The following is a 26,346-nucleotide window of genomic DNA, read 5'->3' as shown; positions in this document are numbered from 1 at the left end:
ATGGAAGTGATAGTTTGTTATACAGATAACTCATCAGAGTATGAAATTGATTTAGTCTCTGACATGGACGAATATGAAGAAATCCCTATTGCTGAAGATAACGATAATGTTATTGATAATGCCAATGATCAAAATCAACACATGGAGCAGGTAATATATACATGTATCTTACAGAATATCGCTGATAATTACTTTGATGGAAAATTATTTAGAACAATTTATCAACTATACAAAAAACTGTAGAACTACTTTTTCGTATGTGGTTAGTGAATCATTTTAAATAGTTTTTTATTAGACATGGTTAACAGATATGTACTGTGGTATCTGTGCATAAATAAAGTCTTGCTTATGTTACAAAGTTTGTTTGCGTCACATGCCTCAACATACTTCTACTCACTCCAAAGCGCTTAAATTAGTCTGTGATTGGATTGCAGATTGGAGTAATTGGACTATGTTGAAGCATGCAACGCAAACAAATCTATAGTTATGTTTTGTACACAGTGCCGTTAAAAGGTTTCTGAACATCTCACCAAAATGAAAATATTAAATGTTTAAAGTTTTATATCTCGGTCAAACATTTTTGTGGATAAAATTTTAACTTATTTCAAAAAGAATATAGCATTCTTTAAGATGAGATTTGGTAATTTTATTGTAATGAATAATGTTAAATTTTTTCATGTTACAGTTTCGCCAAATACTATACGAAGGATGCAATTTTTCAAAAGAAGGAAGCAAAATGCTGCTTGTGAGTTTGGTTCTTCGTCATCAATTGACCGATGCTGCGTTGGAATCTTTTATTCAAGTAATTGATTGTCATCTTCCTCGTACACATCATACTTCCAAATATTTATTATTAAAGTCATTACCAGAAAATAAAGCGTGTAAATATTATTACTGTATGAAATGTTATATGATGTTAAATTTATATACCGATAATGAAATGAAATGTGATGTTTGTTTGTTCGCAAAAATTTACGAAAAAAAGTATCTCGATATAAGAAACAAATACTTTTTGCATATTCCACTCAAAGAACAATTAATAGAGTTAGTAAAGTCTGAAGATTTTGCACAATTTCGAAAAACAAATGAAATGAAAAGTGATGTCATTAATGGAAACATTTACCGTAATTTAAGAATGAGAAATATTGTTGGAGATAATGACATAACCCTCCAGTGGAATTCAGATGGAATACAATTATTTAAATCTTCCATGTCATCCATTTGGCGGATTTTAGTTACAATAAACGAATTGCCTTATCGTTTACGAAGGCGACACATTCTTTTAGCTGGCATATGGTTAGATACATCTGTGAAAGCAAATATGAATATTTTTCTTCAACCATTCGTTGATGAACTTATTGACTTACATAATAATGGTTTTATCACAACAACATTTATGCATAAGGGAGCAATATGTATTAAAGTTCACACACTTGTAGCTCCTGTTGATTCAATAGCAAGGTCGATAATACAAAATATGAAGCAGTTTAACGGTAAATATGGATGTTCGTATTGCTATAAAAAAGGAACAGTAGTTAATACAAGAAACGGGGGCTTCAAACGCGTTTATTGTGGAGATCTTCATGCTTTGCGGCAAAAACATCAACATAACAAACATGTTAAAAAAAGTATTTCGAAAAATAATTCTGTTAAAGGAGTCAAGGGTCCTTCAGTAACACAACTTATACCGCTATTTGACATAATTAAGGCTTTTCCCGCCAGATTATATGCACAGTGTTGCAGAAGGCGTGATTAAACAGTTTGTTATGGCGTGGTTTGATTCCAGCAATCATGACAAAGAGTGGTATTTAAGGAAATACCAACAAGTTTTTGATAATAGGTTGACAAGTATACTCCCTCCATCAGAAATAACACGAACACGATCGATAGTTTTAAGAAAATTGTTTAAGGCATCAGAATGGAAAAATTTTTTATTGTACTATTCATTGCCTTGTTTAAGTGGATTAATGCCACAGAAATTCATTAAACATTGGCTACTTTTTATATTTAGTATAAATATTTTTCTACAAACACACATTTCTGATGATAAATTTATCGCTGCTGAACAAGCATTACGAACATTTGTCTTGCAAATAGAAAAATTGTATGGAGATGATTTCATGAATTACAATATTCATTTGTTATTGCATATACCTGCATCAGTGAAACATTATGGTGCCCTTTGGGCTTGGTCAACCTTTCATTTTGAAGGCTTTAATCGAATATTAAAAACTTTATTCAATGGTTCACAATGCATAGCGCAACAAATATTTAAGTTTTATTCTAGGTTAAGATTTATTAACTATAACAGATCGACTTTTACTGGTGACAATTGTAGTTTAAAAGGCAAAGCTATTTTTGATTCATTAATGAAAGTATGTCATATTAAAAAATGCACGGAATACGAAAATTCTTTAAAAGCATTTGGAATGAAAAGACAAATAGTGTTAACTATCACAGAAAAACTTGTTGTAGAAGAATGAATAGGAGAACCAATCGAAAACACAGCTTTCACTTTTGATCGATTTATTTTTAAAAATATTCTTTACCATACTTCAAATTATTCTAGATTATTGAAACGAAATAATAGTACAATATTAACAAAGCATGGATCAATATTGGATATATTGCATTTATATACCGTGACAAAAACAAATAGTGGAACTGAAATTAATTTATTATTATGCAAAGAATATTGTATTTTGCCAGAAGAAATATGCAAAAATAATTGCGTATCTTACAAAAATTTTAGTTTTATTACGAAAAAAACTGATAATATTAAAGGTTGTCTATTGGATGTAATTAAAAGTAAATGCGTTGTTATATTCCAATAAAAAACAATTTATCATACCTATTGTTAATACAATCGAAACCGATTAATTTCTAGACACAGAGCGAGAGATATGAATAAATAATGCGCTTGATTTGTGGAGTAAATATATATACAATATATTATATTTTATTATTAAGTATATAATAGTTTCGTAATAATTAATGTATCTTGTAATAAATAAAAATATATATGTATATTAAACAGTATGTTGTAACATTTTATATTGCTCATTAATATATTTATTATTATTTATTATGTAAAAATGTATAATAGTAATTACATTATATTATATATACATGCATGTATATAATGTAATTACTATATGTGTACACACACACACACACACACATATACATACATGCTGTGTATATATTACTAGATTTTAGAAATATTTTACCGTTTTGTATGATGATGTCAAAATGGCGAACACGGCCAGGTATGCACACAAGCGCTTCATACTTTTTATATTTATTTATAAAACATTTTTTTAATTAAAAAATAAAATGTGGTTACACATACTATTATATACATTATACTACAGTATTATATATATACACTATACATTATATTATATTAAATTTAATAAATTTTTCAAACACTATAGAAATAATTTATTTACAGCTGCATTGTAGTAAAAGTATATTATATTCGGTTGATATTTCACTGTGGTTTGACATTTTATGTAAAGTCACTTTGTGTACGTCGGTCGAAAAACCAACTTTTAAATTGGGTAAAAGTGGTGCAGAAACGTACGAAACGCTAAAAAATGTGTACAGGGATGAATGCATGTCCTGTGCACAGGTTTTCCGTTGGTTTGGCCGATTCCGTCACGGTCGTGAGAACCTTGCAGACGATGACCGAGCACCGCCGCCAAAAACCACTCGCAATGAAGAAAACATCGAGAAAGTCAGAGAAATTCTTCAAAGCGATCGCTGTGTGTCTGCCCAGATATTATCTGGGAGTTCTACAACGATTGTGGGCCAGAATTCGACGAGTTCGACCGGAATATCGAGAGCCAGGCAGTTGGTTTTTGTTGCACGATAATGCACCATCGCATAAAGCCATCATGGTACGTGAATTCTTGACCAAAAAAGGTATCATTGTTATCGATCATTCACCGTATTCATCTGATTGGGCTCCGTGCGACTTCTGGCTATTTCCCAAACTGAAATTGGCGATGAAAGGAAATCGTTTCGATACCATCCTGGTCATCTAAAAGACTTCGACCGCCATACTAAAGGCCATTCCAGCCGATGAGTATAAAAAATGTTTCGAAAAATTTGTTGAACATTTCCAGCGCTGTATTGACTCAGAAGGAGACTATTTTGAATAAACAAGAATAAAAAATCAAAATAATAAACGCTTTGTATTTTTTTAGACCAGTCTCATTGGATCTGGGACAGACTGTGTATGTTAAGACTTGCTATTAAATTTCATAGATTACTGGGGGTATATTACGTTTTATTCATTACACATATGTAGTAGTGTGTATTACACATTTTGTAGATTACACGTATAGTCTATTACACAAGTTATTCACCACATGTGTAGTCTATTACACAAGTCACTTACCACACGCATAGTATATTATATATGTAGTGGATTGCACGTGTAGTATATTACACACTTCAGCGTGTAATAACTACAGATTATTGTGATTCTTTCTATGGAAACTACTGGGAGTTCTGTAATAATTACACAACTGTAATATCATATTTACAGGCTGTAGTTTCTTTCCGTAAGGGTAATGCTCCAGCAAAATCACTTATTACTTATTGTAAAGGCCATACTGTATTTTTCTTTCATGTACAAAATGTACGCAAAAAGGAAAATATATAAAAGGAAGAGGATGTTACTCTAAAATTAATTGTGTTAAAAGAACGGATGAAAATTTTCGTAACAGAGTCCAACCAGAACATCATATAGGTAATTCAATTTTAGAAAGAATACCTTTGGTTGATATGATTAGCAGTTTTCATTTAGAATATATGCATTTAGTGTGCCTTGGTGTAATAATAAAAAATCAATAATAATAAAAGACTAATTTGGATGTGGAACTTTCGATCCAAATTAGATATGGAACTTTCGATAAAATAAATTCTCTCGTTCGACCATCGGCTATGATTTAAAATTGCTCAAAAAATAAATGGCAAAAAATAAATACTGCTTTGCAAACGACTGTAAAATTTAGATAATTTGTCTTTCAAACATTCTATAAACATTCTATGAACATTTTTGACATAGTATCAATAATCTTCTTCGGATATTATTTGAATATATTATTGCATGTTCTCTTTACATATATAAAATATTAAAACTAGTCTCATTTTAACATTCTATATACTAGGTGCGCAACTAAGTTTCCGGGTTTCACACATGGATGGCGCTAACGACACATGTAGTCGACATACATGTCTGAAGTTGTGTTTTTTTTTATAGCTTGGACATCTGTTAACAATAACCAGTCGTAATACCAACAGATATCGCAACGCAAAAATATCGTTTCTAACAACGAAGATGTCGAGTTTTGTGCCAAATAAGCAGCATTTGCGGGAAGCTTTGCTTTTCTGCTTTAACTTGAAAAAAAGTGCAGCTGAAGCACGTCGTTTGCTTGAGGAGGCCTACGGCGAACATGCACCATCGAAAACTACCTGTGAAGATTGGTTTAAACGTTTCAGAAGTGGCGATTTCGACACTGAGGACAAGGAGCGCTCCGGAAGACCAAAAACAATTGAGGACGCCGATCTGCAAGCGTTATTGGATGAAAATGATACGCAAACACATGATCAACTTGCGGAGGCATTAAACATGACTCGCCAAGGTATTTCCAAACGTTTATATCCCATGGGAAAAATGCAAAAGGAAGGAAAATGGGTGCCGCATGAGTTGACTGAGAGACAGATGGAAAATCAAAGAGCCACTTCCGAAATTTTGCTTTTGCGGCATAAAAGAAAGAGTTTCCTGCATAGAATTGTTACTGGCGATGAGAAGTGGATATATTTCGAGAATCCCAAATACAAAAAATCGTGGCTTTCACCTGGCGAAGCATCAACATCGACGGCACGGCCAAATCGTTTCGGAAAGAAGACAATGATTTGCGTTTGGTGGGACCAGAAAGGAATCGTGTACTATGAGCTGCTGAATGAGCGGGCGAAACTGTCAATGGGCATCGCTACCGACAACAACTGATCAATTTGAACCATACATTGCTCGAAAAATGGCCAGAATGGACACGAGATACGAACGAGTGATATTGCAGCACGACATCGCACTTCTATCGTCCAGGACACCATCAAAACGCTGAAATGGGATCTGCTACCGCACCCGCCGTATTCGCCAGACCTGGCCCCTTCCGATTATCACTTGTTCCGGTCGATGACGCATGGCTTGGCTGGGCAACACTTGGCCAATTTCGAAGAAGTGCAAAATTGGTTTGATGAATGGTTTCTGTCCAAAGACGCGTCGTTTTATCGTCGCGGTATTCATGTATTGTTAGCGAGATGGCAAAAATGTGTAGCTAGCAAGGGACGATATTTTGAATAAACCATTTTTTGCATTTCTCATGAAATTTTCCATTTTTCATTGATAAAAAAAACCCGGAAACTTAGTTGCGCACCTAGTATATGCATAAAATATTTTCTTCATCTTATCGGTATATTGTGCGAATATTTTAATGTTCTCGAAAAATATTTATATAATATTTATAGAATATATTTGTGTTATCTGGGTAAAATAACATGTGCGATATTTTTAAGAATCTTTGAGGTTTAATGACATTATTATCTTCAAGAATCTTATGTGTAACGTAAACTGTAGATTTTCGTACAAAAAATTGTTCATATAACATATATGTATATTAGCCCTTATGAGAAAAAAACCTTAATTTTGGTTAACACTAAAAAACGCTTAACTCTGGGTGTTAAACACTGATAAAAAACACTCAACTTTGAGTGTTAGACACCGAATAAACGCTTAATTTTGAATGTTATACACCGAAAAAATACAGAAAATTGGGTGTGATTTCGGATCGTCAATTAAAGGTTACATCCAAATGAGAGTTAACGCTCAACGAAAACCCTCAAAATAATATCTAAGAAAACTCTCAAAATAGCACCCAAATGTTCACATTCACATTTTTTACCCTATGCTTTTTATCCATACATACACAAATACATATATAAATACATACACAAATACATATACATGTCCAAAAAACATTTTCGAAATATATCTCTAAAATGTTTTTCGGACATTGTATATGTATAGGTATAAGCTATATTATCATTTAAACAAAAAATCACAATGACTTCAAAATGAGTAACAAAAGACTATAAAAACTCACTTTGTAACCATGATTAGATCATTTTCTTGTCATTTTGACGTCATTTTGACGTTACTTTGATGTTATTATGGCTTTCTATTTTAATGTACAGTTCTAAAAGTCACCATAACATCATTTCAATATCAAAAAAACATCACTAAACCATTACGAAAACTATATCGAATGACATCATCTTGATTTGTCTTAAAATGACTTTTTTTGATATCATAATTATATTATTATGATTTTTTGTTTTACCTGGGGTACTGCTGACGCTTTATTTGTTAATGGTAAATTGTTGACTGCCTAGTTTCAAAATCTGGTTCTGTAGGGACCTCGGAAATAGTTCAAAGGGTATTTTATAATAATTTGGCGGTTATGTATATCATCCACGAGGCAGAATATCGTTGTTTTAAAGTGGTGGCTGGAAAGTATTCATACACATACACACGCCAATACTAATGCACTGCTCATATATACGCTAATACTGATGCATTGCTCGCGAGAGCACAAGAGCAGGAAGGTAGGGTCATATAGACTGCACCATGATGCAGCTGGGGTATACTTTTCGTGTTATCTGCACTAAAAGATATTTTGGCCACGCAGGCATCATATTCGCTCATCTAACTTACATGGGTAACTTCCTTTTATTAGTATCTAGGGACGTACAGAGACTGATTTTGCCTTTAGGTCCTTGAAAATTTGTAATAAATGGAAATATAGGCTTGTGTTGCACCGTGGGATGCACTTTCATTTAAAATTTTTATTCGATTTTTATTTAGACCTTTTTTCCAATAAAACGCTCTGTACGTCCCTGCGGACATTAATCCTGATTGCAAATATCATAAATATAAGATGAATTTCTCCGTATTTTAGTCATAATTTCTAATAAAATTTCTAATATATAGTTCGCGGGGTTCCGCGGTCTCTAGTGTGGCTCCTGCAGACCCTAAAGGCCATCACACACAAACGAACTTAAGCAGTAAGACATAAGCAGTAAGCAAATCGACCAATCACAATCGAAATGTAAGGACGCCATTTTAAAACTTATGAGAATAATTGACTGTGATTGGTCAGTTTCTTTATTGCTTATGCTTTACTGCTTACGTTCATTTGTGTGATGGCCTTTAAGAAGGTTTAAGGAACAGAAATCGCTGTTGTAGCACATCATTTGTCGATTTTTACTGCTCGCGCATCGTTGGTGCGTAGAGCGGTTAGTTTTGAATGGTCAAGAGAAAATAAGGAAAAGAAAGAACTATTCTTATTACTTAACTCTTTAACTGCTGAGATATTAAATAATCAGTACGACCCTCTTTACTGAGTTATTTTTACAATTATAAAATACTTTATAATGATAAGAGATGGCACTATATGCCCGCTCATTTTAAATGCTTTTTACGAACTAAATTAAATTAGTATTACACATTGAAAGTCCAAATCGAGTAAATTCGATCGTAGCAAGGCCGCCATTCTTTTCCACACTCGAGTTATCTCGACCGTAGCAGTTAAAGGGTTAAACAAGAAAAATGGATATAAATTAAGATATGCTAGAAGATGACGATTTAGACACATACGAGTTAATTGTTTACTGAATACCACGAAATGTACATATGCGTAGTAATTATTTTGCAGAGTATGAGGAATTAAATTTTTTTAGAAGATTTAGGTTAAGGAAAAAATCTGTTATAAATATATTAGAAAAGATTGAAAATCAGGTACAATAATATACAAATAATAGGTAAATACCTTATTTCTATTAATCCTAGATGTATAATCTTTAAATGTATGTAACATTATAAGTTGGTTGGTTTTAATTTTACAACAATATTTTTATTAATTTTACAAAAATAATTTGGTAACATCAATGCAACAATTATTGATTACTTTACGTCTTTATGCAACGAATAGTTTTTTAATAACAATGGGGGTCATATGGTGGAATGGACAAATCAACAATATCACGAATAATTGTTAGAGTATCTAAAGCTATTATATATATTGCTTCTTTGGTACACATTTATATAAAGTTACCACAAACACAAGAAGAAATTTCACAAGCTCAAAGAAATTTTTACAATATTGCTGCATTTCCAAGAGTAATTGGTGCTATTGATTATACACATGTAAAAATACAATCTCTAGGTATATTATAGTATTATAAATATATTTTATAAATACATAATTTATATGTTTAATAAGACATACATTCATTGCTTTGTGTGTGTGTGTATGTGTGTATGAAGTTTACAAATAGGTAGTGATGATGCAGAAATATTTCGAAACAGAAAATCGTATTTTCCATTAAATGTACACATTGTGGCTAATGCCAATAAAGAAATGAATGACATCGTAGCTCGATGGCCAGGTTCAGTTCACGATTCAACAATTTTCCAGAACAGTAATTTAAGAATGCTATTTGAAACACGTCATTTTCACAACTGCTTATTATTGGGTATGTACGTATGATTTTAACGATAAAATAATATATACTCTATTCTACATGTTATTACACGACGGAGTGTGTGTGTGTGCGTGTGTGCGTGTGTGCGTGTGTGCGCGTGTGTGTGTGCGTGTGTGCGTGTGTGCGCGTGTGTGCGCATGTGTGCGCGCGCGCGCGCGCGCGTGTGTGTGTGTGTGTAATTATTTTATCATAATTATTTGTTCATACTATTGTAGTTAAACATACTGTTTCAGGTGATAGTGCATATCCTGCAAAACCTTATTTATTTACACCGTTATTAAACCCTGAAGGTCGTGCCCAACAATTGTATAACGAGTCACAAATTCGAACAAGAACCGTAATAGAACACGCATTTGATATTTGGAAACTTAGATTTCCAATATTAGCATATGGAAGTCGTTTAAAGATTAGAACAGTAATAACAATAATAATATTGGGGACTTGAATAAATTCTCGCTATTTCCCTACAGATGGTGTCGTCTTAGCCTTTTTGCATCGGGCAATATTACAGCCAACTTCATAGTGAAGCTCCACCATTAGGCTCGAAGTGACAGTATATGTTATTCCGCCGAAGCGTAAACAACGTATTTTTTCATAGCGTTAAACATGTCGAATTTCGTGCCAAAAAAAGAGTATTTGCGGGGAATTTTACTGCATTACTTTTTTCAAAAAGAATCTGCAGTTGAAGCACATAGAATTCTTGTGGAGACTTACGGCGACCATGCTCTGTCGGAAACAACATGCCGAGATTGGTTTAAAAATAATGATTTTGATGTTGAAGATAAAGAACGCTCTGGCGCACCGAAAAAGTTTGAAGACGAAGAATTGGAAGCATTACTCGATGAAGACCCATGTCAAACGCAAAATGAACTTGCAGAATCATTAGGAGTTGATCACACAACAATTACCAAATGTTTAAAAGCATTAGGAATGATTCAAAAGCAAGGAAATTGAGTGCCGTACGAATTGAAGCCGAGAGACGTCGAACGGCGTTTTTTCACGTGTGAACAGCTGCTCCAACGGCAGAAAAGGAAAGGTTTTTGCATCGTATCGTGACTGGCGATGAAAAGTGGATACACTACGATAACCCGAAGCATAGAAAATCGTGGGGTAAGTCCGACCATGCATCAACATCGACGGCAAAGCCGAATATTCATGGTTCCAAGCTCATGCTCTGTATTTGGTGGGATCAACTGGGTGTAGTACGTATATTATGAGTTTCTCAAACCCAACGAAACCATCACGGGATATTGCTATCGACTACAATTGATGCGTTTGAGCCGAGCATTGAAGGAAAAACGGCCGCAATACGAGGAGAGACACGACAAAGTAATTTTACAGCATGACAACGTTCGGCCACATGTTGCAAAACCAGTCAAAACCTATTTGGAAACGCTCAAATGGGAAGTTCTACCTCCTCCGCTGTATTCATCGGACATTGCTCCTTCCGATTACTATTTGTTCCGTCCGGTGACTTATGGCCCGGCTGAGCAGCACTTCCATTCTTATCAAGATGCCAAAAAATGGGTCGATTCGTGGATAACCTCAAAAGATGAGTCATTCTTTCGACATGGTATTCGTATACTGTCAGAAAGATGGAAGAAAGTAGTGGCTAGCGATGGACATACTTTCAATGACATGTTCTTTACTAATTTTTTTAAATAAAGCATTCATTTTCATGAAAAAACAGCGAGAACTTATTCAAGTCCCCAATAGCAACTGCTATATTGCATAATATAGCACAACGTCGGAGGGAAGACATGCCTCCTACTGATGATGAAGATGCAAATATTTTAGAAAATATTATCGTAGATAATAATGTATCAGGTCTGTAAATATGAAACCGGAATTTGCCCATAGATGGCCCTAGCTGTCAATGTAGTTACCGTCAAACCGCGTCATTGGCGCCATTTCCATTTGTTGACATCTAACAAAGATTTTTAACTCACAACAATACAAATTTCATACAACAGCATAGTTTGTAATAGCGTTGAACATGTCGAATTTTGTGCCTGGAAGCTACGATTTGCGGACAGCAATGATTTTCTGTTACCATTTGAAGAAAACTGTTGCAGAATCGCATCGAATGCTTGTCGAAGCTTATAGTGAGCATGCTCTTGGTAAATCACAGTGCTTTGAGTGGTTTAAAAAATTCACACGTGGCGATTTTTACGTGAGAAACGAAGAACGTGGAAGACCACCGAAAAAGTTTGAAGACAGCGAATTGCAAGCATTGTTGAATGAGGATGACGCTCAAACGCAACAACAACTCGCGGATTAATTAAATGTGACATGAGAAGCCGTCTCCATACGTTTGAAAGCCATAGGAAAGATCCAGAAGATGGGAAAATGGGTTCCACATGAACTGAATGAAAGACCGTTGGAAAACCGAAAAACCACTTGCGAAGTGCTGCTCGCCAGGTACAAAAGAAAGTCACTTCTCCATCGAATTGTGACTGGCGATGAAAAGTGGATATATTTTGAGAATCCTAAGCGTAAAAGATCATGGGTGGATGGTTCCAGGCGAACCATCGACACCGACTGCAAGGCCAAATCGCTATGGACGGAAGACAATGCTCTGTGTTTAGTAGGATCAAAAGGATGTGATCTATTATGAACTGCTAAAACCTGGCGAAGCCGTTAATACTGAACGCTACCGACAACAAATGATCGATTTGAATCAAGCTTTGCGTGAAAAACGACCAGAATATCGAAAAGGGCAACACAAAATGATTTTGATTCATAATAATGCACCATCGCACACAGCAAAACTGGTCAAGGAAACGATTGAGGCATTTAGTTGGGAGATACTTTCACATGCGGCTTACTCACCAGACTTGACTCCGTCCAATTATTATTTATTTACATCGATGGGACACGCACTTGCTGAGCAGCGCTTCACTTCTTACGAAAATGTACGAAAATGCCTCGATGACTAGTTTGCCTCAGAAGAGCAACAATTTTTTTGGCATGGCATCCACAAATTGTCAGACAGGTGGGAAAAATGTATAGCTAGTGATAGGCAATACTTCGAATAAAATATTTTTTATCATTTTCATATAATAAACGTGTATTTCCTATACAAAAGTTCTGGTTTCATATTACATATCTGGTAATAAACCTTCCTCATTCTCAATATGAAGCAGGAAATGCTGGACTAGTAGCACGTAATATTTTAATTAATGAATATTTTAATAACTTACACACTAGTATGCTATAAAATAAAATACATTTAAAATGTTATGTCCTGCGGACTCCGCGTACCCTAAATTCGTTATCAAATAGGGCGGATTGGATTTTATGTTATACGACCAAATCTTCATGTTCCGCGACTCTCCGAGAACAGTGACGTCACACACAGATTTCTCTTTTTTCTCTCTGCTTTAATCATCGGAGCTTCCCTATTTCCGTCAGAAAGATCCGCCGAGTTATTTTAGTCATATATCTCCTCTCCAAATAACCTTGAATAACTTCCTGTTCGGAGCAACAATTTTCTTTGAAGACGGATTGACCAGACAATCTTTCATGCTGTTATATGATATTACTAGCCTTTGATCTTCGGAAACTCATGCTTTCCTACGTTATTCATAAATATTTATTGCGCACAATATCTGACTATCCCTAGCGGAACCTTAAAGTCTTTTACTGCTATAGATACCCGATCCTTTACCATATTTATCTCAAGCCTGCCTAAAACCCCACTTCCGAAGTTTTGCAACAATCCTATACCCATATTTGGACATAAACTTTGAAGCCCTGATGCAACTTCCAAAACCCCACCCTCTCGACCGAGGTGACGTTTTGAATAAAATGAAAAAGCTATGCCACTTCTACTTCTCCTCTCGACCGACCCGCAGCCAGGACAGAGTCTTCTCTTCAACCTCCTTCAGGGTCTCTTAATAACCAAGCCTACTAGTGACTTAGGCAGATCAGAGTTCTTCAGTTGTTAATTATTCTGTGCAACGATCTCGTGCGTTCTTGGGGCATTGCGAGCGATGCTGCCGAAACCAGCATCCTGTTCTTGGCGCAAAACTTGGGTCCATCCTCACAGACACGCAGCAATTACACTTTTCATTGTCGACTAAGATCATAGAACCAGCAGTAAGTTATTTATATTTTCTTTTGCTAGAGTGACCCTTTTCCTTTTATATTTTATCTTTTCTTCTCTCTCTTTTCTTTTCCTTCCTTTTTCTTTCTTTTTCCTGTCTCCCTTGGCATCCCTCCTTAATTGTGAAATCCGATTTCAGTGGCTCAATCTTCTCAATCACAGTCAGAGATAACCCCCACGGAAAATTGTGCAAACCGCAAGGATTTTGAAGTCGCCTCTTTAGTATTTGTATTATGAGATCGTCCAGATTACGTTATCCGTCATAACGAATCAAACATTTTAAGATCTGCGCGTTCTCCTCTCATGTTCCTTCCTGACTCTCCCCCAGTAACTCCTCCTATCTCGTACTCTCCAACATCCTTGAGTCCAGTAAATGACCGTTCTGCCACAAGCTCTCCTCTACCTTGGAACCCATCCCCGATATCTTCACCTCTCCTCTACGAGGAGGCACGCGAGGTTCCACGCAGTCTTGTTCTGTGGCCTCATACCTATTCGTTCTCCCTTTCCTCAACCGTTGCTCACGGTCCTGTCCCAGGTAAAAAGATTCAGTTCCCTGATCTAAATAAAGGACCACCGACATACGTCCGCGCCAGATAAAGGGGTCATTCCGATCCTTGATCTGCACCGCAGACTTGCGAGTACGTCGGAGCTTGTGAAAGCATGCGTCAAGTTGCGTTCCTCCTCCAGGACGTAACATATAAAATTGGGGGCTCGTCCGGGATGAATTGAGCGATAGTTGAAAAAGGGCATGAATACGCGATCGAATTCAGATAAATCTGAGGTTGAAAAGGCATACCAACAGGCCATACAAGCAACGCCTAAACCTTTTAAAACAATCGAGCCGCAATACACATCGACACCTTACGTACCTACTACTACATGGGCTGAAAAGTCTTTGGCTTGACAACAATGAAAAAACGCTTTTTTTAATGAAAAAAGTGTTTTATTCCTCGACATAATCTCCATTTAGAGAGTAATGCACTTAGTGTAACGGTCCGCAATATTTCGATGCCGGTCTTATAGTGCTCGGTGTCAAGTCCCTCAAAATAGGCATTTGTTTCCAACTTGACCTCCTCATTCGAGTAAAATCTTTCACCAGCGAGCCACTGCTTCAGTCGGGGAAAAAGGAAATAGTCGCTGGGGGCCAGGTCTGGAGAATACGGGGGATGCGGGACCAATTCATAGCGCAATTTCTTTAATTTATCGGTCGTATCGCGAGCCGAGTGAGCTGGAGCATTGTCTTGGTGAAACAAAATTTTTTTCTTTGCCAAATGTGGTCGTTTGACCTTGACCTCGTCGTCCAATCGATTCAGTAATGTACAGTAATATTCTTTATTGATAGTTTTACCATGTTCAAGATAATCAATGAATATTATGTTATGCGCATCCCAAAAAATACTGGCCAAAACCTTGCCGGCTGATTGTTGTGTCTTCGGGCGCTTCGGACGGCTTTCACCAGACAATAACCACTCCGCTGACTGCCGATTGGACTCCGGTGTGTAGTGATGGATCCATGTTTCATCCATTGTGACAAATCGACGCAAAAACTCCTTCTTATTGCGGTTAAACAGGGCCAGATTTTGCTTTGAAAGTCGAACACGTTCCGCTTTTTGCTCAATTGTCAAAAAACGTGGCACTCAACGCGCGCAAAGCTTTTTCATGTGTAAATATTCATGAATGATATGACCAACGCGTTTCTTTGAGATGCCTATGATGTTAGCTAGCTCATTCAATTTCATTTTGCGGTCATTCAACACGATTTCACTGATTTTCTGGATGTTTTCTGAAGTAACTGCCTCATTTGGCCTTCCTGAACATGGTGCATCATTTGTGCTCGTACGGTTACGACGAAACTCAGCAAACCAATATTTGATGGTTGAATTCGGTGGGGCAGATGTGCCGTAACATTTATGCCTTTGCTTCAACAGTGTTTTTTCCCATCAGGAAGCAATGTTTAATCAAAACACGAAATTCACTTTTTTCCATAGTAAAGATAAATTCAGAGGTAACGTCACTTCGAAAGCTATAACTTGTACACAAGTCAACGAAATATCATGAAATTTTTACAGCATCTAAGTTAAGGTTGGTACTCTATAGGAAATATAAGGATTTTTAGTTTGTGGCGCCATTTATATGTCAGGCCAAAGACTTTTCAGCCCATGTAATATATCCTCTGAGTCTCCAAGTGCTCCCCCCGCATCTACCCTCATTCCTATGTATGAGCCCACTACTCCTGAAATTCGGAGAATTCTGAGTAACAGTCCGCTTTCAGAGACTGCATTTGGATTAAAACCGCGAGCTTTTGATAACCCTTTATTCCTATTCCAGATGAAAGTCTAGAACACATAGACTACATCACTGATAGAACACTGTAACGAAGCACAACCTACCTTATATCATCCTCTTGGTGAATCTCTGTACTCTTTCCGCTTAGCTGTTACCGAATCCGCAGGAGAGTCAAGCGATAAACCACCAACGGAAAGATTAGAAATTTCAAAGAGCAAAGAAATAGAATCGATAAGCAAAACAGAGACGTTAAACGATAAAGAACCGGCGGTGGGAAGTGAGACTCTTCTTATAAAAAACTTCGAAGTTTCAGAAAAAAATAAATCAAAACTAATAAAAATGAGTAATAATACGTTGCATTATGCCGTTCATACCGTTCCTTTTTTTGACGGACAAAATATTCCAGTAGAACATTCTACAGAAGGATGCAATTTAGCAAAAGCCATGACGCCGTTCGAGGAAGAAAGATATTTAACGAGAGTGCTTTACACGTTTAACGGGAGAAGCTCGACATGCAGTGCAAGATCAAGATTTCTCGCTCGTCAGCCAATTAACAAAATTTTTAAAGAATGTTTTCGGATCATTTAAAAGTTATCCCGAATTACAAGGCGAATTAGGACGCATACATGAAAGAACCGGTGAATCAGTTATCGCGTACGCAAATCGAGTAAAATCCACGGGGAAACGCATTTTAGAATCCTATCGCAGTCAGAGATGGCCAAAATGGGTGTCTGAACCCATTTGAAATAGAAAATGCAAAATAGTTGGAACTTTTCCATTTGAAAATATAAAATGCAAAATGATTTCTAGACACACATTTAAAATAGGAAATGAAAAATAGGCATTTTAAAAATGGTTTTTCAAAATGAAAATGGTTTTTAAAATATATATATTCTTATATTTATGATATTTTATTTATCATTTAAATTTAGCATTATACATATTTGTACATCATTTCATATGTTTTTATAAATATAATGGAATATAAATTTTTCGTAAATCGTTTCTATTCGTACATTCTTTTAGATTATTCTTTTAAGTTAACATTTTGATTACAATCTTTAGAACGTGATACCTTTAAAAGAACAAGTTTTTCAAAGGGGGAATCCCCCATTTTCCTTCTATGAGGTCTCATAATTAATCCGCCGTACGAGGAAAGGCGTTCTACTGGCGCTGAGCTTGGGAGGCACGTATTGTATTTGAGGAACAACTTTTTGATTGTTGGATAGGATTTCAACATTGAAACTGATGTGTCTTATCTTGTAAATATTGAAGGATTTCCAAATCTCTCGTTGTATCGCTTGTGGATGATGAATCTGATGAGTTATTTTGGAACATGAAATATGATTCGTCCTCCTTTTTCTCTTTATTTTCCTTTTGGTCATTTTCAACCTGCTTCAATTTTCTTGTTTTCATTAGGAATAATGCTTTCACATGTTCTTTTTTTTCTTTCGGTACCCACTTCATTTTAAGAAAAGGATGAGCCACTGATGCCAAGATGGCGTCATTTGCTGTTGATTTGAAAAGGAAAAATTGCTTGAACCTTAGTTTAAAATTTGTCAATTACTTCGATTAAATGACTACAATATTTAGGCTTTTCTAGTTTCAGAGACGAAAGAATTTTGACAATCCTCATCAATTGAGGCAACAGCATTCCATAGTATGTATCTTTTTCTCCTTGTAATCTTTGTATGGCTTCAGCTATCGGTTTCAAACATTTGACATATTCGCTCAAAAATTCTAGATATGTTTCTTTAAAAAGCGGAAGTTCTAAACTTTTTAGTGTTTCGTTCAAATGTTCCTTTACAATTAAGAGATCACTGAGTTCACTGAGTCGTAATAAGAATTCCATCTTGTCGGGCATGGAGAAGTAGAAGATTTTCCTGTTGTATCTAAATAAGTTTCACAAGCTTTCGGTGATCTCGCGCATAAATTCCAGAGTGCTTGATATTTTTCGAAAGCCGAATTGTAGACTTTCTTATAAGCGTTGTTTTCTGCCATTGCCAGTTTAATGTCTACCGCTACAATTAAATGTAAAGTATGCGTAGCATATCTTCCGTGACTAGGCAGTTCATAATCACCTATGTGGTCTTCGACCGGTTCTGGAAAAGCTTGTGGAAGCAAATCACTGTCTTCATCAATTTCACTATCTTCGTTATCTTCATCATAACTGGCTGTATTGTAGTTACTATTTTGTTGACATTCTGATGATATGACAATAGATTCGGACTTTCCAAACATTCTAAAAGCTTTTACCATGTTTGAACCATTATCGGTTATTGTTTTCGTAATTATGTATAATTTTAAATCGAACTCAGAATGCACATCATTCATTATCTCGGCTACTTTATCATAAGTATGTAACCCCTTGAATCTTCTGCAAGCGATTGCAGCTCCTTCCCTTTTCAATGTACCACTGTCGATCCAATGAACCGTCATACCTAAATAGCTACGTTTTGATGATGACCAAACGTCCGCTGTGGTGCATACAAAATCTACAGCTTGTAAAGATTGTTTTAACTTCGTCATAACTTGGTGATATTCATTTTCAATTCTACGTACAAGTGAGTACCTACCCAAGATTTTGGGTGTTTTTGAAAGTTTACTTGCGCCTTCAATTAATTTTTCAAAAGATCTAGATTCTACAATAGACACAGGTGTCATATTTTCTACTACAAAGTCGATAATTAAGTTGTTCAAATTGAGTGCTATTCCACTAGCTCCACTCAAGGTTGTTTGCTTCATTTTTTTCTGGCCTGTAGCACTGCCTCTCTCTTCAGATTTTCTTTTCGTAATACAGGATGTTTTTAATTGTTCATATTCTTTCAGCACATCTGCATGTTCTTTTGTCTGAAAATATATTTAAGAGAAAAAATATTAAAAAATTGTTCTAAATGCTTAGAAAGAGCCGTTTTAGACTATAACTTTTTAAACGGTATTGAGTATATCCAGTATTCTATGACTGACAAGGGAACGGTCGGGGGCGTCCCTCACCGATTTGAATGGGCATTGGATATGTTGTAGAGGATCAAAAAATATTAGACATGTATTTTTTTATATGTGCTTATCCCGAGGTTTAGGGGTTGAAATCACCCCTTGAAGAAAACGGATTTTGTCGTTTTTATCAAATATCTTCTAAAATATGAGAGATATGAAAACATAGTAAATGTAAGAGTTTTACAATATTTGATGCTCTTTGCACCTGTCAATTCAAAATTTTCAAAATATCAAATTTACACTCCCCGCTCCCTCCTCCACTCATTATTTCAACCCCTAAACCTCGAAATAAGCACATATAAAAAAATACGTGTCTAATATTTTTTAATCTTCTACAACATATCCAATGTCCATTCAAATCGGTGAGGGACACTCCCGACCGTTCCCTTGTGAGTACTAAACACTTCGTGAGTAGATAGGTATGATGGGTTCTTAGGGAGAATTCATACTTTGGCAGAAAAGCAGAAAGTAGAAGCTAAGAGAAAGACAGAGACAGACTACCAGCGCGAGTTCTGAGATTTCTGATTGACATCTGCTTTTCTCCCAAGATATGAATTCTCTCTTAGGGTGCCGTCCCATGCAACGGAAAAACGGAACGGAAAAGCGGAACGGAATTATTCTGATTGGTTAATGACCCCCAGGTAAAGTTAGATACCCCCCAAGTAACCAATCAGAATAATTCCATTGTTGTTCCGTTCCGCTTTCTCGTGTCCATGGGGAGTCACCCCAAGGCTGGATCCCCATGTAGTGGAATTGCGGAACGTGGAACGAAAGCCCGGAACCAATGAATTGCGACGATTGACATTTCTGTTGGAACATTCTAAAAGAATGAACGATATTATCATACTTATGCGTAATGCAAGAGCATGCTTTATGCAAAAGCTTCTCGCTTTAGATTTTAAACAGAAAAGCCCAATTACGTACATTCGTTTAATGAGCGCTAGTCATGATCAGTCATGATATTGGGTGCACTCATTATATACATGTCATGACCAGCGCCTTGGGTCCTTAAAAAGACATAATCCTGAATCCTGACTAAATTCTGAGACAACTTTTTCTCTTGCAAAACTTTGTCCGAAGTCTAGTTTTTTAATTATAAAAAGAAATAGCTTTTTTATCACTGGACGAATACAGGGAATAGGCAATTACTGCGCAACTCATCATCAGACGTGGGCGCTTACGTGAGGCAGCTGTCAGCGCCGCCACTGTCTATTTTCTGTATCCATCCAGTGATAAGAAAACTATTTCTTTTTATAATTCAAAAATTTGACTTCAGGTAAAGTTTTGAAAGAGGAAAAGTCGTCTCAAAATCTATACTCTGTTCCACGAGAGAACTATATTGTTTTTCGTCTGGTTCGGTCAGATCCCGCCCAACGGAACGCCCATTTTGCTCTTTCCATGCCAAATTAGTGTTGCATGTCAGTGCCGGCATGTCAGTGCCGGCTACAACCGGCAGCAAAGGCCCGCGCGCGAACACTAACCTGCAACATTTTGTCGGCATGTACATACGACACTGAGTGGCGCACTTGAGTCTTCCCCACTCTGCCCAAAGCTGCACGAAGCCACACAGTTCTCTCGTGGGACAGAGTATAGTTCAGGATTCTATTTTTTTCCAGCACTGTTAGAAAAATCCATATTAAATTTAATAATTTGATGTGAAGTTTTTTCACATAACCAAGTTATGAAAATTAATAACCAATTTGATATTACTTTTAATAATAGTTATGAAAAATCATATTCAAAATATGACTTTTCATAATTATTATTAAGTCCAATATCAATTGGTTATTAATTTTCATAACTTGGTTATGAAAATAATTTGGTAAAAACATTTCCCAACCAAATTATTAAATTTAATATAGATTTTTCTAAATTGTTAGAAAAATCTATGTTAAATTTAATAATTTGGATGTGAAGTTTTTTTACATAACCAAAATTCTGAAAATTAATAACAAAATTGATATTACTTTTAATAATAGTTATATTACATTTAATAATAATCATATTCAGAATATGTTTTTTCATAACTATTATTACATTTAATATCAATTTGGTTACTAATTGTCTATAACTAAATATAACTAAATAACTAAATAACTAAAAAAAAAATAACTAAATTGGTTAATAACTTGGTTATGGAAAAAAATTAAATATCTAAATTATTAAATTTACCAGCAAAATCGCTATTATTTTTACCAACTTTTCTAACAGAGGATACAAGGTTGTTTCGAATCACTCTATATAAAGAGTTTTTCAATAAGAACGGGTCGATGTTGCAATGGAATAAAACAAGCTGTGTGTGAGGTATTAACGAAATTCTTTTTTTATTTGAAAGGCCCAAGTATGCCATTATGTGTGGAATATGAGGCATTCCATATGAAGTGATACATCAAAATTTTCAAAGTTGTACGATTATGCTGAAATTTGCACAAATTGTAGTCATATCACAACTAAGATTTTTGGCCAAATTGTTTGACTCACGACCAACGGGTTGTCTAGTAACAGAGGCTTGAAGTTTTATCACTTGGGCCGTTGTGTCCAACTTCAAACGCTGGTAAGTTCCAGTAGACTATTCCGATTTTCAAAAACAAGAAGTGATTTCTAAAGGTCTTTTTGCGCCCTTTAATCCTATGAAATCAGTTTTGTTTTTAAGTCAAAATTTATTTAAAATTTTTGAAGGATAAGAAAGAAATTGTTTTTTCTCAAATTCAGACATCTTTGATTTTCTTCGAAAATATCTTTAAAAAAAGTAGAATTCTTGCCCTTTAAAATGATTCCAAGATCAAAATGGGCAGACTTTTAGTTTTCAAGATACAGCTTGTTTTAGGACCGAGCGCGTCACGCACAGTGCAGCTCGGCCGCTGTTGCAAGTGCCACGGATGATCCGATCAGTTCTATTGCTTGTGGCCAGACGTGATGTGATCTGTGTCATATATCATATATATATATATGATCAAGCCATTTACTATAATATATAAATACCAGCAGCTTCTCTTTGCTAGGCCCATTATCACATTTTGATTAAGGATCACTTTTATTTTGATATCCTTATAACCACCGTGATCTTGCCTCCATTTCCTGGATCAACCACCAATCTTGCTTTCGTTTGTCGGATTACCCGCTGATCTTACCTTAGTTGGCTAGACATCTTATCATAAAAACCTCGATAACCTTGAAACGACTGACCCAAAGTGAATATAATTATAGTATTTTGAAAGGGCCTGAATAAGAGGACTATAAGAATATGCAATAAAAGATGTAGGATTACATTTAAAAAATTCGAGGTAATGTTCACCTGACCTTGGCGACGCAACCCAAGATCAAACTGATAAAGCTGATAAATAGTTTTAAGTCTCACAACTTTTATCTAAAACATTTTTATTTAATAAAAATGTTTTAGATAAATTGTTTTAGATGTTTTAGATGTTGTTTTAGATGTTGTAGAGATGTTTTAGATAAATAGTTTTAAGTCTTACAACTTTTATCAAAAACATTTTTATTTAATAAAAATGTTTTAGATAAAAGTTGTAAGACTTAAAACTATTTATCAGCTTTATCAGTTTGATCTTGGGTTGCGTCGCCAAGGTCAGGTGAACATTACCTCGAATTTTTTAAATGTAATCCTACATCTTTTATTGCATATTCTTATAGTCCTCTTATTCAGGCCCTTTCAAAATACTATAATTATATTCACTTTGGGTCAGTCGTTTCAAGGTTATCGAGGTTTTTATGATAAGATGTCTAGCCAACTAAGGTAAGATCAGCGGGTAATCCGACAAACGAAAGCAAGATTGGTGGTTGATCCAGGAAATGGAGGCAAGATCACGGTGGTTATAAGGATATCAAAATAAAAGTGATCCTTAATCAAAATGTGATAATGGGCCTAGCAAAGAGAAGCTGCTGGTATTTATATATTATAGTAAATGGCTTGATCATATATATATATATATGATATATGACACAGATCACATCACGTCTGGCCACAAGCAATAGAACTGATCGGATCATCCGTGGCACTTGCAACAGCGGCCGAGCTACACCGTGCGTGACGCGCTCGGTCCTAAAACAAGCTGTATCTTGAAAACTAAAAGTCTGCCCATTTTGATCTTGGAATCATTTTAAAGGGCAAGAATTCTACTTTTTTTAAAGATATTTTCGAAGAAAATCAAAGATGTCTGAATTTGAGAAAAAACAATTTCTTTCTTATCCTTCAAAAATTTTAAATAAATTTTGACTTAAAAACAAAACTGATTTCATAGGATTAAAGGGCGCAAAAAGACCTTTAGAAATCACTTCTTGTTTTTGAAAATCGGAATAGTCTACTGGAACTTACCGGCGTTTGAAGTTGGGCACAACGGCCTAAATGGTAAAACTTCAAGCCTCTGTTACTAGACAACCCGTTAGTCATGAGTCAAAGAATTTGGCCAAAAATCTTAGCTGTGATAGGACTACAATTTGTGCAAATTTCAGCATAATCGTACAACTTTGAAAATTTGGGTGTATCACTTCATATGGAATGCCCCATATAACATCGTTCAAATGTCCGCCACGGTTTCTCACGGTGGCACGGATCCGAGTGGTCCAATTTTCAATGATTCTGCCGCATAGATCCGGCTAAATTTGAGCGATGGCCTGGGTTATGTTGACTTTAAGGGCATGGGTCGATTGCGGCTTATTGGCATAGACCTGCGACTTCAGAAAACCCCACAAGAAAAAGTCTAGCGGAGTCAAATCATATGATCTTGGTGGCCAATTCACGTCACCTCTGCGAGAGATAACCATACCCTCAAATCGTTCATGCAGAATGTCCATCGTGGCGTCCGCTGTGTGGCACGTAGCGCCGTCCTGCTGGATCCGCATGTCGTCCACGTCCATATCGTTCAATTTGGGCCAAAAGAAATTGGTTATCATCGTTCTGTAGCGCTCGCCATTGACGGTGATGGCATCACCAACGTCATTTTCGAAAAAGTACGGACCAATGACGCCGCCGGCCCAAAATCCGTACCAAACAGTAACTTTTTGTGGATGCATTGCTACCTGTTGAACCTCGTGTGGGTTGGCGTCGTGCCATATACGGCAATTATGTTTGTTTACATAGCCATTCATCCAAAAATGCGTCTCGTCGCTAAAGATGATTTTTCGGCCAAAATTGGGGTCCTCTTCCAAATGCTCCGAAGCCCAGTCAGCGAACAAACGGCGTTGTCTATGGTCATTAACTTTGAGCTCCTGGGCCAGTTGGATCTTGTACGGGTGCAGGCCCAAGTTCCGACGCAAAATTCGCCAAGTTGAAATCTGCAAAAGGCCGAGTTCTTGTGCACGGCGAGGAATTGACTGCCTCGGGTTCTCCTGCACACTTTCACTTACAGCGACGATGTTCTCGGCCGATCTGGCGTTCCTTTGACGTACGGGTGTTGGCTGATCGTTTACCGAACCGTCGTCTCGAATTTGGCCACCAAACGTTGGAGAGTCGACTTTGAAGGGCCACCGCGTCTGCCGTAAAATGGGCTCAACGCGCGCAACATTTGCACTAACGAACACTCATTTTGATAATAAAGTTTTATCATTTGGTCGTGCTGCTTAATCGTGTAACTTGTCATGGTGATTTGGCATCAGTGACTGAATAATAAACAACAGGTTAGACAGACGCCGCCAAAACAACATGGCCGTCACAGGCTGCCAACTTCGACCCGCACCAATTGAAAAACCCCGTACATAGTTCAGAAGAATTAAATGTGAGCATTCGTCAATCAAAATAAAATAACTAAATAAGTTGTAAACTAATTCTATAACTTATAGGAAGCAGAGCACCTATTCTTTGATCCCTTTTCTTTAAAAAAATAAATAAAAATGTTCCTTACTTTTAAATGATTTAAAAAATTTGTGGTAGCGACGAGACTTCCTTTTAATGGTTTTGCACATCTTACAAACAGCAGATACATTTTCTCGATCTTGCTTTTTCACGTCTTTGAATGTTTTAAAGTCAGTGGCAAATTTTCATCCCGAAGGAAATACATTATAATTAATAAACTTGCATAGACAAATAACTTCTATCTTGACATTGCCTTATTGGAATAGCAATGTGAATTATACATAATACTTACATTTTTCCGCATTCATAAAAAGACATGTACAGAAAATGTCCTGTTTTTAACACGCCGTCGATGTAGAACAACTTCGCGGTACAATTTTATAACTAAAACGCTTTGGTCTTCATCTTCTCGCTTGGCGATCGTAGTCGTTCGTTAAATTCAGTGAGACTAAATTCGTCATCGACGGACAGGACAAGACAGCAAAGCCTCCAATATGTCGTATCTCGTGTTTCTCGTCTTTGATCCACTCGAACTTCACTCCCTTCTGCCGGAGAGTCAAAACTGCTGAAGACGAAAGAAAAAGATGTAGATCCAAATAAACCCGTATCATGCTCGACAGGGAGAAATTATTCTCCTCGGCAGAGAACAATCACAAATTGAGGAAAAAAGAGGATTTCAAGAAACCTTGCGCAATGCTACACTCAAACGGACAATAAGAGGCCTTGTGAGCCTGGATATAAATTTGTCTCGTTTTAGCCGACCACTAGATTCGCCCCGGTTAGGGCGACCGCTCAAGAACAATAGCACCACCGCTCGCGTGGGAGAAATGGCGGGCCCGTTTAGTTAGATAAGAGAAGCAGATGAGAATTATTAACTCACCTCGCGTAGCGGTGAAGTCTCGTCGTCGGCGACTTCACAGACGTAGCAACAAGGCGCTGAGACGCCAAGGTCCACGTCTCCCCCCTGTTAATAACAACAACAGTACAACGGTAGTACAGCAAAACAGCAGCAACACAGTATGACAACAGTCAACGCAGAACGACAGCAACAATATAAATTACCCTCCGTCAATCACTAGATACGTGACACGTAACTAAAAGTGGCAGCTCGCTTGTTACGACGTTCGCTTTCGAAGGTACCCGCGCACAGCATTCTGGTTCTCTCGTTTCGTGTAACGTCGGCGCGTGCGCGCCCGCTGTCTTGTACACTCGTGTTGTACTCGCGAGATAATGTAAGGCACGACAGACACCTAGACCCTATATGCCTAGACCGCGCTAGAGCCGACGTCGGTAACTTCGGTAGCTTCCTTATCGTTTCCGATATTCGTTTCCGTAATTTCTTAATTTATGAGAAAAAGTTTTTAAAACCCATTTTCTATTTTATTCGAAATAAAAAATGGTTAATGAAAACCATTTAAATGGAAATGTAAAATAGTTTTTGAGAAATTTATTTTAAATGCAAAATATAAAATGGGCATTTTGCATTTTGCATTTCCATTTTAAATGCATCTATTTCAAATAATGGCCATCT

The 26,346-nt window shown here is 36.4% G+C and overlaps 1 pseudogene; it reads left to right on the top strand.

Moving 5' to 3' along the window:
* LOC112589455 (protein ALP1-like) lies at nucleotides 1-10,100 on the top strand (annotated as a pseudogene).
* The last annotated feature ends 16,246 nt before the right edge of the window (nucleotides 10,101-26,346 follow it).

This window comes from Harpegnathos saltator, unplaced genomic scaffold, assembly GCF_003227715.2.
Source record: "Harpegnathos saltator strain DR-91 unplaced genomic scaffold, Hsal_v8.6 scaffold511, whole genome shotgun sequence".
Classification (NCBI taxonomy): Eukaryota; Metazoa; Arthropoda; class Insecta; order Hymenoptera; family Formicidae; genus Harpegnathos; species Harpegnathos saltator.
This window is presented reverse-complemented; position numbering and strand designations above follow the sequence as displayed.